The sequence below is a fragment of the Choloepus didactylus genome, chromosome 2 (assembly GCF_015220235.1).
Source record: "Choloepus didactylus isolate mChoDid1 chromosome 2, mChoDid1.pri, whole genome shotgun sequence".
Classification (NCBI taxonomy): domain Eukaryota; kingdom Metazoa; phylum Chordata; class Mammalia; order Pilosa; family Megalonychidae; genus Choloepus; species Choloepus didactylus.
In genome coordinates this window covers 77,154,104-77,173,059 of record NC_051308.1, presented here as the reverse complement: position 1 = coordinate 77,173,059, position 18,956 = coordinate 77,154,104, and the positions used below count along the sequence as shown (strand labels likewise).

Genomic DNA, 18,956 nt, shown 5'->3' with positions numbered 1-18,956 from the left:
GTTCCAAGCTGTGGTTCTTGTGCTTGCTAAGCTCCTGACTTTATTCATGATCTTTTCTTAATTAGAGCATTCTTTCTCCTTTCTCCACCTTTAAAAACTTCTTCTCATTTTTAAAAACCAACTTCCAGGGTTGGTCTGTTACATCATCTAAGTCAGTATGTGTGCCAGTTTGAATGTATTGTGTCCCCCAAACGCCATTATCTTTGATGTAGTCTTGTGGGGCAGATGTTTTGGTGCTGATTAGATTTGCTTGGAATGTGCCCCACCCAGCTGTGGGTGATGACTCTGATGGGATATTCCCATGGAGGCATGGCCCCGCCCATTCAGGGTGGGCCTTGATCAGTGGAGCCATATAAATGAGCTGACTCAAAGAGAGGGAACTCAGTGCAGCTGTGAGTGATGTTTTGAAGAGGAGCAAGCTTGCTAGAGAGGAACATCCTGGAAGAAAGCCATTTTGAAACCAGAACTTTGGAGCAGATGCCAGCCACATGCCTTCCCAGCTAACAGAAGTTTTCCGGACACCATTGGCCATCCTCCAGTGAAGGTACCCGATTACTGATGTGTTACCTTGGACACTTTATGGCCTTAAGACTGTAACTGTGTAGCCAAATAAACCCCCTTTTTATAAAAGCCAATCCATCTCTGGTGTTTTGCATTCTGCAGCATTAGCAAACTAGAACAGTATGTCAAACTTTCACTGCTCTCTAATGAACCATCCTTCTGTATCAGTTTCCTTTTGCTGCAATGACAAATAATCAGAAACCTATGGCTTAAAACAATAGAAATGTATTATCTTATAGTTCTAGAGGTCAGAGATATAAGTCTTAAGGGGCTAAAAGCAATGTGTCAGCAGGCCTGTGTTCCTTCTGGAGGCTCAAAGGGAGAATCTCCTTCCTTGTCTTTTCCAGCTTCCAGAGGCCACCTGCATTCATTGGCTTGTAGCCCCTTCCTTCATTTCAAAGCCAGGAGGGGAGAGTCTTCAAATCTTTCTCTGACTCTGATATTCCTACCTCCCTCCTTCTTTTATAATGACCCTTGTGATTACATTGGGCCCACCTGAATAATACAGGATACTCTGTTCATCAGAAGGTCAGCTGATTAGCCTTCTTATTTCCCCCTTGCCATGGAACACATCCTCACAGGTTTCAGGGATTAGGGTCCATCATTCTGCCTACCACACATTCCTTCTTTATCATCAGGAGGGTCTGCTTCTTAATTGTTTGAAAAATATATCAAAGCTGTCTGACACCAACTCTGAAGCTCTCATTCATAACCACAAATAATCTGTTTCTGCACCTACTTTCAGAGAATTCAGGTCAAGTAAAATTCCTCTAACTTTGATCATCCTATTCTCCCTCGAGGATTGGAGATAATAATATGTTAATATCTCTAACATATTATTCATTGATTTTTCCATTTCTCTTTTATGTGTTTATCCTCTCTCTCTACTGACTCACTTCTTTATAACTGAAAAGAAATCTTCCTTGAACATATGGCCATCTCCAAAGATCAATTTATGTTATTCCCTTCTTGAAAGATAGTTAATATTTAGATTTTAATTGACTGTATAAATATTGTCTATTTGAGCACTTCTATTCTGTTCTATACTGACTTGATTACTGGAGATTTATCGTAAATCTTAAAGTCAGGTAGTATAAATCCTCTGTTTTATTTTCCTAGCTGCTAAAGCAAATATCATGGCTTAAACAATGGGAATTTATTGGCTCACGGTTTTGAGGCTTGAAGTTCTCCAGAATCAAGTCATCAATCAAGGCTTTCTTCCAGAAGACCATGATGTTCTGAGGTTGACTAACAGCAATCCTTGGTTGTTGACTTTTTAGTCAAGTAGCAATGCACATGGTAGCTTCTCTTGGCTTCTCCCTTCTATTCCAGGTCCCATTGACTTTCAGCTCCTGGCTTCTCCCTGTAGTTTTCTGTCTTTCCATGTCCTTCCTTATGGTATCTTCAGTAATAGGATTAAGACACATCATGATTCAGCTGGGCCACACCTTAACTGAAGTAACTCCATCAAACGGTCCTATTTTCAAGGGTTCATACCCACAGGAACAGATTAAGTTTAAGAATATGTTTTTCTGGTGTACATAGCTCCAAGCCACCACATCCTCCAACTTTTCTACTATGCAAAAGCACTTTGGCTATTTTAGGTCCTTTGCATTTGAATATAAATTTACAGTTAGCTTGTCAAACTCTACAAAAAAGAAATTGCTGGGATTTTTATTATATATAATGTCTATATAATAAAATACAGATTTATAATTAGTATATTAAATATAATAATGCAGTTTAACAATTATATACATATATAATGCAATCTATATTGCATTGAATTTCTAGGTCAATTTGGGAAGGATTGCCATCTTACAATATTTAGTCTTCCAATCTATGAATATAGCATATCTGATGGTTTGTTAAATTAATCCCAAAATATTTCATATTTTTTATGTTATTGCAAATGGTACTGCATATAAATATTAATTTCCAGGAATTTGTTGCCAGTATATAGAAATAGATTTGATTTTTTATATTGACTATGATGGTTTGAAGCTGTATGTATCCCAGAAAAGATAATGTTCTTTTAATCCATTCCTGTGGGTGTAGACCCATTATAGGTGGAACATTTTGATTTGGTTATTTCAATTGAGATATGACAGATCTTGAATTATCCTACTAGAGTCCTTTATAAGAGGATAAAACACAGAAAAAGGCCCTATAGAAGTTTAGAGAAAAGATCCACAGAAGCTAAGAGAAACAGAAGCTAAAAAGGGAGGAACACACAGAAGCTCAGAGAGGAAGCCACTGAAGTCAGAAGCTGCAAGCAGCAAAAGCCAGGAGAGAAGGACCAGCAGACATTGCCATGTGCCTTGCTATCTGACAAAGGAGCCTAAGCTCACTGGTAGCTAGTTTTCAGGGTCCATGTATCATCCTGTCAATGCCTTGATTTGGACTTTTTTCATGGGCTCAGAACTGTAAACTTGTTAAGTTAATAAATCCCCATTGTAAAAGCCAACCAATTTCTGGTATATTACATTTTGTCAGCTTTAGCAAACTAAAACATTGACCTTGAATCTAATGACCTTGCTAAACTCAGTTATTGTTTCTAGCATCTATTTTTGTAGATTCTTTAGGATTTTCTATGTGAATGATCATGTTCCCTGCTGATAAAGAGAGTTTTACTTGTTCCTTTGCAAGCTGTATGCCTTTTATTTCTTTTTCTTACATTATTATGGTAGTTATGAACTCTAGTAATATTAAATAAAATTTGGAATAATGGACACATTTGCCTTGTTCCAAACTTAGGGGGATATTATTCAATTTTTCACCAATAAGTGTGATATTAGTTGTAGATTTTTCAAAGATGCCACTTACTGGTTTGAGGAAGCTCCATTCTATTCCTAGTTTGCTGAGATTTTTAAAAGAATCACGAGTAGATATGAAATTTTGTCAAATGCTTTTCCTGAATCCATGGAGATGATCATATGGTTTTTTATTTTTAGTCCATTAATATGGTGGTTTATATAGATTGAGTTTTGGAGGTTAAATCAGCCTTAGATTTCTTTGTATAAATCTTTGTATAATTTTAGTTCTCTTTAACTTATATTTCTGAGACTTGGTCAATATTGGTGAATGTTCTGTGTGTATTTGAAAAGAATACATATTCTATTGTTATTGAGTGGATTTTTCTTAATTGTTTATTGTGTCAAGTTGGTAGATAGTATTGTTCAATTCTACATCTGTACTGGTTAACTTCTATGTGTTCTGTGGATTACTGAGAGAAAAACAGTGAAATCCTAATTATATTATATTATTGTCTATTTCTCCTTTTAGTTCTATCAAATTTTGCTTTCTGTATTTTTAAGCTGTTAGTATGTGCATTCAAACTTAAGATTTTTATGTTCTCTTGATGAATTGATCCCTTAATCATTATAAAAGGAACTATTTATCTCTTGCATTAATTGTATTTGATATTAATTCAGCCAATCCATATTCCTTTTTGTTTAATGTTTGTGTGATGTATCTTTTTCCTTCCATTTACTTTTCACCTAGCTGTGTCTCTGTATTTGAATGAGTGTCTTATGGAGTATATTACTGAGCCTTTGATTTTAATTGGTATTAATTCTTCTTTAAGTATTTGGTAGAATTCACCAGTGAAACCACCTTGGTCTGACCTTTTCTTTGTGGGTAGTTTTTTTTTATTATTACTAATTCCCTCTCTCTACTTGTTAAAGATCTATTCTGGGGGAGGGGGCAAGATGGCGGCATAGAGAGGAGTGGAAGCTAAGTAGTCCCCCTGGAACAACTACAAAAAACCAGAAACAACTAGTAAATAATCCAGAATAACTGTGGGGGGACAAACGAGACCATCCACTCATCATACACCAACCTTAATTGGGAGGAATGCCCGAGAAAACAGCATAAAATCTGTAAGTAAAACCTGCGGAACCAAGTCGTGGGACCCCCCCTCCCCCATAGCCCAAGCTGCAAAGCCTTGTGTTGCCAGAGAGACGCTCTCTCTCAGCAAGCAAATATAGCTCAGCTGAGGTCTAACTGAGGTTTTAAGTAGTGAGTATGAACTGCTCACTACAGGTACGCATCCCCAGAAAACAGACAGAGGCTTTGGGTGATGACTGACCTGGGAGAGCCGGAGTGTCGCCTTGGACTGGGTCTGAAGGGGACTATCTGTTTCTTTTTCAGCTCAGTGGAGAAAGCCCCAGTCATTTTCAGTTTCCAGGGCAGTGACTTGGGGAAGGGTGGAGACAGCACAAGCAGAGAGCGAGACCATTGAAATGCTAATGACCTCCACCTGAGGGGTCTGTCTTCTCTAGGAGGAAAGGGGTGGGGCCCTTTCCATTCAGAACCAGACCCCAGAGCCTGGGGGAACAGGGCCATACCTCCTCACACCAGTCAAGAATTATAGGCTAATAGGCATCACCTGCTGGGCAGAAAAGCACAGTGACCTGAGGCATCAAAGGGTGGAGCAACTTTCTAAGACACACCCTCAGGGAAACCAGATACTGAATATTTCTTCCCTGTGGGACCTGAGCCTGTTCTGGTCTGGGAAAACCTGATTTGGATAACCAAGGAAACCATACCTAGACAACAGAAAATTACAACCTACACTAAGAAAAACAAAGTTATGGCCCAGTCAAAGGAACAAACGTACCCTTCAACTGAGATACAGGAATTTAAACAACTAATGCTAAATCAATTCAAAAAGTTTAGAGAAGATATTGCAAAAGAGATAGAGGCTATAAAGGAAGCACTGGGCATGTATACGGCAGAAATCAAAAGTTCAAAAAAACAACTAGTAGAATCTATGGAAATGAAAGGCACAACACAAGAGATGAAAGACACAATGGAAACATACAACAGCAGATCTCAAGAGGCAGAAGAAAACACTCAGGAACTGGAGAACAAAACACCTGAAAGCCTACACGCAAAGGAGCAGATGGAGAAAAGAATGAAAAAATATGAGCAACGTCTCTGGGAACTCAAGGATGAAACAAAGTACAATAATGTACGTATCATTGGTGTCCCAGAAGGAGAAGGGAAGGGAAAGGGGGCAGAAGCAATAATAGAGGAAATAATTAATGAAAATTTCCCATCTCTTATGGAAGACATAAAATTACAGATCCAAGAAGCGAAGCATACTCCAAACAGAAGAGATATGAATAGGCCTACGCCAAGACACTTAATAATCAGATTATCAAATGTCAAAGACAAAGAAGAATCCTGAAAGCAGCAAGAGAAAAGCGATCCATTACATACAAAGGAAGCTTCATAAGACTATGTGCGGATCTCTCAGCAGAAACCATGGAGGCAAGAAGGAAGTGGTGTGATATATTTAAGATACTGAAAGAGAAAAACCACCAACCAAGAATCCTGTATCCAGCAAAGCTGTCCTTCGAATATGAGGGAGAGCTCAAAATATTTTCTGACAGACAATGAGAGATGTTGTGAACAAGATACCTGTCCTACAGGAAATTCTAAAGGGAGCACTACAGGGTGATAGAAGACAGGAGTGCATGGTTTGGAACACAATTTTGGGAGATGGTAGCACAACAATGTAAGTACACTGAACAAAGGTAACTATGAATACGGTTGAGAGAGGAAGGTGGGGAGCATGTGAGACACCACAAGAAAGGAGGAAAGATAAAGACTGGGATTGTGTAACTTGGTGAAATCTAGAGTATTCAACAATTGTGATAAAATATACAAATATGTTCTTTTACAAGGGAGAACAAGCAAATGTCAACCTTGCAAGGTGTTAAAAATGGGGAGGCAATGGGGGAGGGATGCAATCAGCATAAACTAGAGACTGTAACTAATAGAATCATTGTATTATGCTTTCTTTAATGTAACAAAGGTGATATACCAAGGTGAATGCAGATAAGAGGAGGGGATAGGGGAGGCATGTTAGACACTTGACATTGGTGGTATTGTCTGATTCTTTATTCTACTTTGATTTAAGGCTATTTTTCCTTTTGCTGCTTCCTAGCTGTCATTTTTTTTTTTCCTTTTTCTTTTGCCTCTCTACCTTTGACTCTCCCTCCTGCCTTGTGGAAGAAATGTAGATGCTCTTATATAGATAATGGTGAAGGTGGTGAACACATAAATGTATGACCATGCAGAAAACCATTGATTATTTACTTGGGATGGAATGTATGGTGAGTGAACAAAACCATATTAAAAAAATGGGTTGATGACAAAACCTCGAGGGCAATATACTGAGTGAAATAAGCCAGACACATAAGGACAATTAGTTCAGGGTCTCACTGATAGGAACTAATTATAATATGTAAACTCATAGACATGAAATATAAGGTACCAAGATATAGGATGAGGCTCAAGAATGGGGAGTGGTTGCTTAGTATGAGCAGAATGTTCAATTAGGATGAACTTAAATGTTTGGAAATGAACAGGGGTGTTGGTAGCAAGATGTGAGAATAACTAACAGCACCAAATGGTGTGTGAATGAGGTGGAAAGGGGAAGCTCAGAGTCATATATGTCACCAGAAGGGAAGTTGGAGGTCAAAAGATGGGAATGTATAAAACTGAATCCTATGGTGGGCAATGTCCATGATTAACTGTACAAATACTAGAAATCGCTTCCATGAACCAGAACAAATGTATGACAATACAATTAGAAGTTAATAATAGAGGGGCATATAGGGAAGAACTATATACCTATTACAAACTATATACTACAGTTAGTAGTATTTCAACATTTTTTCATAAACAGTAACAAATGTACTATATCAATACTAGGAGTCAACAATTGAGGGGGGTTGGTTAGGGATAGGGGAGGATTCGAGTTTCCTTTTCTTTTTTTCTTTTTTCATCTTTCACTTTATTTCTTGTCTGGAGTAATGAAAAGTTTCTAAAAATTGAACAAAAATTAAGTGTGATGGATGCACAGCTGTACGAGGGTACCCAGGGGCTAGTGATTGTACACTTTGGATCTTTGGATAATTGTATGGTATCTGAACAATCTCAATTAAAAAAAAAAAAAGGTCTATTCTGATATCATTGAGTCAATGTTTTATGCATACTGATGCTTTTTGCCTTTTATTTAGGTATTTAGGACATTTGCAATTGTTTTAATTTCCTTGGCTGCTTAAACAAATACTATGAAATGGATCCGATTAAACAGTGGGAATTCATTCACTCACTATTTTGAGGCTGGGAAAATGTCCAAATGAAGGCATCATCAAGGCAATGCTTTCTCCCTGAAGACTGCGGCATTCTGGAGTTGGCTGCAAGTGATCCTCGATTTCTCTGTCACATGGCAGGGCACATAACATCATCTTCTTGTCTCTTTCTTTTCTTCTGGGTTCCATTTCAGATTCTTGCTTCCTGTGGCTTTCTCTCTCTTTGTCTGAATTTCATTTTTGTACAAAGAACTCCAGTAATAGGATTAAGACCCATCCTGATCGAGAATTGAGTATTTTCTCTGTATCTCTTAATATGTTTAGTTATTTTCTCTCTCCATGCATCATTTTGCAAAATTTGTATTGCTTTGCCACTAATGTTTCTTTGACAAACATTGTATTTTTTGGCCTTTAGCTGTCATTTGGAATTTTTAAAATAGTTTGTGCCATTTGTCTCCTCATTATGCTTGTGTTTTCCTTTGCCTTCTTGAACAAATTGAATGTATTTGTACTTGCCTTTTAATCATGCTTCTCTATTAGTTCTATCATCTCTATTGTTTCTGGGCCTGTTTCTATTGATTCCATTTTTTCCTCATTATTGGTCAAGTATTCCTGCCTCTTTGGATGCCTGATAATTTTTTTAATATAATTGACAATGAATTTTATGTTGTTGGGTGCTGGATTTCGTGTATTCCTTTGAATAGTGTTGGACTTTGTTCTGACATAAAGTTTGTTATAAAGAGTTAGATCCTAAGGAGAATAGGTCAAACATTAACTGTCCTAGGTCAAGCAAACTGCTGCGTACAGTCTTCAAGGCACTTATCAACAGCTGTGGGCCTGGGGCTCCCATATACGCAGAATTTTGGGTCTATGGCTCATCTCTACCATTGCATTTCCGAAAGCTTGGCTTTCACTTAACTAGCAAAGAAGACAAAACTTCAAGGAACCTCTTTTAGAAAGAAAAACATGTTTTGTATCCAAAGAGGAAGATCAGCTATTATCCAGTAATAGACACTGGGGAATGACACTTGAACACCAGGTCCAAGAAGGGGCAAAAGTTCTGAAACTTAAAACAGATATGTCTGATACAGAAAATAGGCCTACAGAGAGCAAAAATAATATAAGGATGGGAAAAATTGTATTCCTTTAAAACCTGAAAATGAATTAAACAATTCAACTACAGTACTTGATAAACATAATTTGGAAGATAATAATGAAACTATTCAATTGTTACCAACTATAGATGATCCCCAAAGTCAATATAGGGCATTTAGCCAGGGATTTCACTTTAAAAAAAATAGTAAAAAAAACCAAATAACTATGGAAAAACCAAAGTAAGGTGTTACTAACATTCCCAAGAAATCTGTGTTTGGATTGTATTGTGGCCAAATTGTTCAGTCTATGATTAATTCGTTTAGCAATCCTCTACAAGTGAAAGATGTGAGTTCTGCCACAACTCAGAAACTTTCAGCTATTGTCTCTGAAGCCACAGAGCCTCAGCAGTAAAACAGTGAAAAGTAATAGCATCCCAAACAGAACTACCACAAAATTTGTGAGCACTATGTGTCCGGACAGACAGTTTGTGCAACCTCCTATTAGAAGTCACCACAATAATAGCCAGGACAAGGTGAAACAGGGCATCAGTGGAACTTCTGTCACTGTTACAGTCCAGAAAGGGCCTAGTGGAAAGGGATTACTACAGTTAAAAACAGATTTTTCTAGGATCAAAAACAGTTCTTCTCAAGACACAAAAAGAAATGAGATATCATCAGAAAACCTGGGTTCTGATATTATAACCAGGCTAGCTTCATCTTCTAACACCAAATTGAGAAAAGTCCAGAACCATTGACCAGTGAAGATACACTGCAGCCCAAGCAACCTTTGTTAGATTGGCTCAGCCCAAAGAAACTGCAAAGGAGAGAAAAATGTGTCTGACTCAGTGGAAAGTTGGCAAAGGAAGAGTGCTGAAAAGGTTTCCTAGCTCTGTACTTACCCAGCTAGAACCTGAAGGACAAAATGAAAACCCTGTTGGGTCTTTCTGGCCTACCATGGTAGAAGAGGATGAGCAGAAACTATTTACTGAAAAAGTAAACAAGACATTTTCTGAATGCCTGAACCTGATTAATGAGGGATGTCCAAAGAAGAAATACTGGCCACACTGAAATATCTGGTTGAAAATATTACAGGTGCCAAAAAACTTGTTAAATATTGGACATGCCTTGTACGTCTTGAACTGATAATCACAAGACCTACTGAAAAGTTTATCACAGTCTGTTAGAAAGTCATTCTGGCAGAGGCTCAGCCAGAGGAGGAGGAGAAAATGCAACGTGCAATTGTAGATAGTCTAACATTAAAGAGTAAAGAAAAACTTAGTTTTGGAGAAAAGACTGAGGCTTGTGTAGCCACGGAACAAATCCAAGAACTCAACACTGAAAACAAAGGTGTTAAGCTAGAGCCAGGAAAACTGGAAATGGATAATAAACAACCTAGAAATGTGTTACTTCAAGATTGTGAAAAAGAACAAGAGGGCAAAACGAAAGAGCCCATCAGTGATGCTAAAATGCCCAGTAAAGAAACTACAGTGAGTTCCTTAATACAGTATTTCTACCATGCCATACTTGCAAAGGTAAACTTATAAAATGCAAAGTGCTGGTGTTTCTTTTTATGGTGGAGGATAATAAATATGGTCTTTTTGTATCTTAAAAGAAAAAAAAAAAGAGATCCTTTCATTGCTTGCTTTTAAATTTTGTTAGGGCAGGTTCCAGAATAACCTTTAGGCTAGGGCTAATTTAGTTCCACTAGTAAGGTAATACCCTTCTGAGGATTCTATTCATTGCTTGGTATATTACAAAGTATTTGAACTCTGGCTTGTGGGAACAAAAAGTGTTCTCAGCACTTTATGAGTTCTGGGAATTGTTCAGTCTATTGTATTCTGCTCTTTATTTTTCCCTTCACTTACGTATTTTTCTCTAACAGAGAGCTTCTAAACTTCAGCATTATTTACATTTTGGACAGGATCATTCTTTGTTGTGGGGGGATGTCCTGTGCACTGTGGGATCTTTAGCAGCATTCCTCACCTCTACCTACTAGATACCAGTATTATACTCCCACTTATAATGAATAAAAATGTCTCTAGACATTGCCAAATGTCCCCTAGGGGCAAAAACATCCACTGTTGAGAAGCATTGCTTTAGCACATGTACAGATCAGTCCCTAACTAAAGACTCTCTGCAACTATTCATAACTTTTATTCTGTGTTGGTCCCTCCTTTCCCATATTCTTCCCTACAAATTCTAATTACATTTTTCTCTCCAAATTCATATGTCTGTATCAACTCAACACATCTTGTTACATCTGTTTGGCTTCCTCCCCTTTGTGAAAAGCCACTGGAAAGTAGAGGAAAGCTTTTGGCAGTCTTGTTGACAAAAATTAGAGTAGAGGATCCTCTAAGGGTGATGAAGAACATACCAGGTACCTAAGTAAAAACCCTGGAGGACCAGGATAGTAGTAGCATGAGCTTTACCAGTGCTAAACAGCAGTGTTGCTGTGCCATGGTTCCTGCTTAGATTTGGGTAATCAGCACCAACTTACCAGCCTACTGGGAAGAACGTTGAACCCTTTCTAGAAGAAGACAATATCATCTGGAGCGGTCATAATTTGCATGCTCAAAATTCAGCATTCAATCCAAAATGCTAGACATGCTAAAAGATGTAACCATGCGACTGAAAACCAAGGAAAAAACCCTGAAAATCAAACATACTCACATGTGATTTGGATATGAAAGGCAGCTGACCAGGATTTTAAATAACTATGATTAATATATTAATAAATGTAATTGTAACCTTGGAACTAAGACAAGATCATTGAAATTTAAAAAAAACACATGAATTTTAAAATTGAAAAATATAGTATCTGAAATTAGGAACTAATCAGATGGATTTTGAAGGAATATAGACCCAGCAGTAGATGTAGATAGTAAATATTCAAATTGAACAAAACAGAGTAAAAAGAATGAAAAATACAAACCCATGAGATTCAGTGAAAATTTCTAAAAGTTATAGTCTATGTTTAATTTGAGTCCCAGAAGGAGAGGAGAGAGAACTGGGGAAAAGCTATATTAAAAATGATAATGATTAAGAATTTTCTCAAATTGATGAAAGACATTTACATGCAGATAAAATCAATCAAAATAGACTTTAAGGAAAGAGACATTATTATAGATAAAGAAATCATCACATAAAGACAAAGGATTCAGTTCACTACATGTAAAACTTGTGTACATCTAATAACATAGACTCAAATTACATAAAGTGAAAATTAGCAGAGCTATAGGAGAAATTAACTAAATCTACAACCATATGGAAGATTTTAATACATCTACTTTCAGTAATTCATAAATTGAGGAGACCAAATGATCAGAAAGAAAATGTAAGTTTCTAAGAACACAAGTAAGTGTAATCATGTAACATGGAACAATGCAGCCCAGAATTAGAGACTGGACCACACACTAGGCCATAAGCAATTCTACATAAATATTAAATAATTGGCACCGTACAACTACATTGTCCATGATATGTTAAATTCCAGAAGAACAAAAGATAATTAAGCCTTCTATATATTTGGAAATTATAAAACACAATTTAAATAACTGATAGATTCAAAAGAACATCAGAATTAAAATAAGAAAATATTTAGAACTATATTATGACCAAAAAATGCCACGTAACAAAATTTGTGGGATGTGGCTAAAATAGTATTTTAGGTAAATTCATTGCCTTTAAAAGTTAATGTTAGAAAATTACAAGGGCTGAACTTGCTTAGTGAACTAATTATCAAAATTTAGAATTTAGAAAAAGAATACAGTAAACCCGAATATGTAGAACATGGAGATAAGAGCAGAGAATAACTAAATGGAAAACCAGATACAGAAGAGAGGAATAACAAATCAGAAGTTTGTTCTTTGAAAGGACTAACAAAATTGACAAACCTCTGAAAGCCTTGATCAAAAAAGAGAGGCACAGGGTTGCCTGTGATGTATCATATTCATGTTTAATTCTTACTCAATAATAAAATTGTTTTTCTTTTCTACCTTTGTGGAGAGGTTTTCTAGATTAGAAGATTTTGTTTTTAATTATATTTCTCCAACAAGCTGCAGATAAGACATGATGAATATAAGAAAATGAAGAATAAGTAAAAGAATGGGAGATTGGCATTTTTATTTGTTTTCCAGGAAACGTGGAACAATGACAAGAAAAGCTCAAACAGAAATAAATGCTGGAAACCTCAATTTTTATATGCTTCATAGAACTACACATAATTCAAATTTTTATTAAGCAATTTCTCTGTTTCAGACAATTAGATTCTAGGAATAGAGGGATGGGCAAAACAGACATTATTCCTGCCTTAAATGAAGCAAAAAGTTTAGGGTATATCAACAACTATAGTCAGAGATTTTATAACACTTAAATCAGATAAAATATAAACAAAATGTAGAAGGTCTGATTATTATGACTGTCCTAGTTTGCTAATGCTGCAGAATGCAAAACAGCAGAGATGGACTGGCTTTTATAAAAAGGGGGTTTATTTGGCTATACAGTTACAGTCTGAAGGCCATAAGTCGTCCAAGGTAACACATCAGTAATCAGGTACCTTCACTGGAGGATGGCAAATGGCATCCGGAAAACCTCTGTTAGCTGGGAAGGCACGTGGCTGGCATCTGCTCCAAAGTTCTGGTTTCAAAATGGCTTTCTCCCAGGACGTTCCTCTCTAGCAAGCTTGCTCATCTTCAAAACTTCACTCACAGCTGCACTGAGTTCAGTCTCTTTGAGTCAGCACGTTTATATGGCTCCACTGATCAAGGCCCACCCTGAATGGGTGGGGCCACTCCTCCATGGAAATATCCCATCAGTTATCATCTACAATTGGGTGGGGCACATCTGCATGCAAACAACCTAATTCAAACGTTCCAACTTAATCCCCACTATTCTGTCTGCCCCACAAGATTGCATCAAAGAATTTGGCGTTTTCTGGGGGGCATAATACATTCAAACCGGCAGAATGACCAATAAGCTCAAGTCAATTGATATGTGTAGACCTATACACCCAACAATTACTGTCTGGACAGTGCAGTAAGACAACATAAAAGAAATAAAAGAATAAGGATTAAATGGAAGAGATGAAAATGCCTTTGTTTGCAAATGATACACGCATCAACAGGGGCAGAGAGAGATCAAAAAAGTAAACAAATAGATATTAACACTGACAAATTATGATATGTGACGTTAGGGAAAAGAAAAGAAAAGGAGGAGGAAGAAATAAAAGCAATAGTAGGAATGCAAACAGGGGCATATATAAAATTAAGTTATACAAAAAAAAAGAATTCCATGAATAACTGTTATGACAAAAATTTGAAAGCTTATTTGAAATAGTTTCTTGGTCAAAAAAATAACTTACCCAAACCAACTCAAGAAGCAGTAGATAACCTAAATGGTATTGGAAATATTAAAGAAATGAAATCACACACATAAATCAGTCTATGGAGTTACAAAACCGAGTTCTTCCAAATATTCTAAGAATTTTACAATGCATATTAGAAGGAAAGAAAGAAAGAAAAATCGTCATAAAGGGCAAAAATTCATATATCAGTGTTCTGGCTTTCTAAAGCTGCTGTTTAGAATTTAGAATTCTAAAAATTCTGTCTCAAAGACAGGATCCCAGAGACATTTTGGAGAAAGCCATTTTGAAACACAACCCAGAACAAGGATCGGCAGAAACCAGCTACATGCCTTCCCAACTGACAGAGGTGTTGCAGATGCCATCAGCAGTTCTTTAGTGAAGATATTCTCTTCTTGATGTCTTAGTATGGACACTTTCATGGCCTTAGAACTTTAAATTTGTAACCTAATAAATCCCCTTTATAAAAGCCAATCCATTTCTGGTATTTTGTATAATAGCAGCTCTAGCAAACCAGCACACCTACCAAACAACATAGCCTTAAAAGATATAAAACCACAACAGAGAGAACTGTGAGGAGAAGTAGGTAAATCAACTATAGTTAGAGAATTTATTACACGTAAATCAGATAAAATGTAAACAAATGTAGAAGATCTGGTTATTACGACCAATAAGCTCAAGCCAATTAATATATGTAGACCTATACACCCAACAGTTGCTGTCTGGACAGTGCAATAAGACAACATAAAAGAAATAAAGGAGTAAAGATTAAATGGAAGAGATGAAAATGCCTTTGTTTGCAAATTATACTCATCAACAGAGCAAACCTAACAGAATCAATAGAAAACTATTAGAACTAATAGAGTTCTGAAAAATCAAATTATAAAATTAAAATATGAAATTACAATATAAATAATTAATTAATATAATAGGAAGCAAGATACCATTCATATTAGCAAAATTTTTATGAGCTAGGAGTTAATAAAGTAAGAATGCATGATAGACCTTTTTCAGAATAATTTAAAATTCTATTAAAAGATACAAAAGAAGATGTTATTAAGTAGTACAGAACATACACACACATATAGATAAACAGTATATTATAAGTAGTACATAACTGTTCATGTATGGAAACTTGTAAGATTTTTAAGATGTCAGCTGCCCTCCTATAAGGTATGTATTCAATGTATTTTCAGTAAAAATTCTGATGCATAAAAAGATAAATTTGTAAAAGAAGGAAAAATGGTGGATATTTTATTAGATATGAAATTTATTTGTTTGTTTGTTTGTTTATTTATTTATTATAAGATAATAAAAAGTAAGATTCTGACACAGGAACAGAAACTATGCCAAAGAATAAACAGGAACTCAGAACATCTTACTTATGAATGGGAAATTCATATGATACAGGTGGTAGATAGAAGGGAAAGGATGGATTTTTAGTAGATGGTGTTAGCTAATAAAAAAAATATGGAAATGTATCTGTGTGACTTAGGGTTGGAATACCTTATTTCAACAAGATCTAAATGTATTGTAAAAGGGGAAAAAAAACTGGTGAACTTAACTTTAGTGCAATTAAGGGCTTCTGTTCAATAGAGGACACCACAAGCTAAGAGACAGATGACAGACAGGGGGCAATTGCAATATCTAAGACTGACAGGATTACTATCAAGAGTGTATAAGGAACACCTGTAAATCAATGAAAAAAGACAGAAAACCCAGTAGAAGAAAGGGAAGATAGTATGAATTGGCAAGCCACAGAAGAGTAAACACAAATGGTTAGCTTGTATAAAAAGAGATGTGTAATTGAGAAATGACATTAACTAGTCATTAAATAAATGAGAATTACAATAAAAAAATTATACATTTATACACACAGATTGGAAAAAAGTAGAAGGGGGATGATACCAAATGCTGGTACAAACAGGAACTCTTAACACTACCCAAGGGAGTGCAGATTGGTGTAGCCGTTTGGAAAAATAAGCTGGCAGCATACAGGGAATTTTATCTGTGTATGCCATTTGAGACAAAGTTTATTGTCCTGTGTATTTAGTCCATAGAAACCCATTAAGGGTCATGTATTTTGATATTCATATCATGCATCCTAAGTTAGACTCAATTACTAGAAAATGGATGAAGGATACTTTGCAAGCATACATTGGAATATTCTACTGCAATCTGAATCAATGACTTAGATATGTGTACAGCAACATGGATACATCTTAAAAACTCAGTATTGAGTGAAAATGTAAGAAACAATGTAAGCTATAACACAGTACCAATTATTTAAATTAAAATGTTATGGGGGCATAAATATTATGACTTTTTAGAGATACATATATAACTAGCACATCTTGAACAAAATAGAATGGGTGCCTATAGGAAAGAAGAAAATGAGGAAGTGGATAAGAGATGAAGAGAAAATAAGTATTAAACAAGAATGAGACTTTACATGAACCCATAATGACAGCAAGTTTTGGACTGAGGGGTACGATCAACTTGACAATAGGCACTTGAGATCCCAAAAGGAAAAATGAATGTAGTGTTCCTCATTTTAACCTTGTACCTGAATAATTGGTTATAGTTCTTAAGAATTCTCCATATGTGACCTTCAATCATGGAAACTGGGAAAACAACTCCTACGATATGTTGATGCCTTGCTTAGAATTAGACTTTACAAGATGGGCTTCAAGAAACAAGTAAATTAATTTATTGTGAGAAAGAGGATGTAAATGTTAATAAGATGAGAAGGAAAGAGAATCAAAGGGGAGATTCTATTTATAGCTGAACTCATTTGGTTATCTGGCAGAAGTGGTTAAGGTGGATGGAATAGGCAGAGTAGGCTTTCTATTTGGTGACTGGTTCACTGGGGTTCAGTCTTGCTCTGCACCACATCTTGTGGAAGGCATGTTTAGGTTCTTCCTTCATTCCCAGGCCAGGGCTATCCTATTCTTACCTTATGGCCCTGAGCTTTGGGGTATCTCCGAGAACCTCATTGAAGGCTCAGCCATGACCAGTCCTCATATTTTCTGAGACGTCTTAGCCCTGCCTTGGAATAACAAAGCGGCAACATTCGTGTGAATGTCGATGTCCTCTAGAATGTCAGAAAACAAGCTGAATACTCGATTTTCATAATAAAGCACCATCTTTGTTGAATTCCAGCCTGGCATCTAGAGCATATACATTTTTCTACAAGCCCCTATTTGGTTGAATGAGATTCACGTGTGAAAGGCTCCCAGCATGCTAACCAAAACTTTTCATACATGTTTCAAATGTTAAGGGTCTAATCTCTTTATTCATGCTTAGAACTTTTTATTTCAGCTTTCTAGTCTAAGCTTGCTGTATTGGGGGAATCAGCCTTTTCTGTGGTGTCCTTATAGTTTGAAAATCCCTGCTTTGTTTGTGTCTTCTCATTCTAAGATTAAGACAACTGATTTATTTCTGTGGCTCATGGGGGATTTAGTGCTTGTTTCTTTTTTAATTTCCATTGATACTAAGCCTAAACTGATCAGAAACCCAACAACAAGCATAATGATGAAGCATTAAACAAGAAGTTCAATGGCATATTATTCAGCTATATTTTTGTGTTTTAATACTCTTGTTCTTTGGGGGATATAAATGAATGCAAACATTATCTGCTGAGAAATAAGCAAGGCTACAGAAAAAATCATGAGCCTTCTGGAACAGTTCGGGACAAGCTACGTTTTTCTTTAAACATCCTATTATAAATTTTCTGTGCAATCTTCTTGGCAGACTGGGAATTATATGTCATAATTTTAGATTTGTAATATGACTCTCTTATTCCTTTTTGCCTTTTTCCTATACCATGACTGAACCAAAATTGGCGATGCAATCCAAACTTCCAATTTGCTTGGATTTGTAAATTAAATCAAATTCAGAAAATACAACAGGGACAAAAGATGAACCTGGTTTGAATGAGAATATGATGGATTTGATTTGAGGCTTGTGGAGTTTATGGTAACTATAGACTCTTCAAGTGTATCTGTGTTGGGGCAGAGGGTTAGAGCATTGGGCTCAACACAACAGATGTATGAAATAGAATTTTTTATTTGTAGTCATCTATGTGGTTTATTGAACTATTATTATATGTCAGGCCGCATTACACACATATTAATTCATTTTAGAGATGAGTAAACTGAAGCACAGAAAAATTAAGTAAATTGCCCAAGGTCATAGAGCTAGTAAAAGGCAGAGCCATGTTTTGAACCCAAACAGCTCTTGAGAAGCTATATTGTTGTCAATGAAATTGTTGGAATAGAAGAAATATGAGAGCAAAAGAACATGTGGAAATGATTGAATGCTTTATAGAGCCTACCATTTATGCTTTCTATGTGTATTTTGTATAGAATTTATAATGGAGGCAATTTCTTACATTTTGTGCCATGATATGACCAGTTTCAGTTGACATGGTATTTTATTTAGTCACTAAAAGAACAAATTTGGCTTAGTTGAGAAGCACAAGGGCTCCAGTATGAATATCATCTATTGAGGAACCTTGAAATATATTATCAGAGGAATTTCCAAAATCATATTGCTGGGGTGATGAAGGTAGTTCTGCAACATGAACAATACTTTTTCTCCATGCCATTGACAACCTTTGTGAGGTGAAACTTTCTAATCCAGTAATTAATGGTGCTAGTGCGAAATTGACCTTCAGTGATCCCACAAGTTTATCAAATGTGCTGGACTTAGGTGACTCAACATTGGGGCCACTCTGGCCCTTTAAACATGCTTTAGATAACTGGATCCTTCAGTGATAGGTCGACAAATGTCACTTTTCCCACTTCCAAACATTTACTAGAAATATCTTGA

At 36.2% G+C, this 18,956-nt stretch overlaps 1 pseudogene; it reads left to right on the top strand.

Moving 5' to 3' along the window:
* The first annotated feature begins 8,314 nt into the window (after positions 1-8,314).
* LOC119512014 lies at positions 8,315-10,300 on the top strand (annotated as a pseudogene).
* Positions 10,301-18,956: the final 8,656 nt, after the last annotated feature.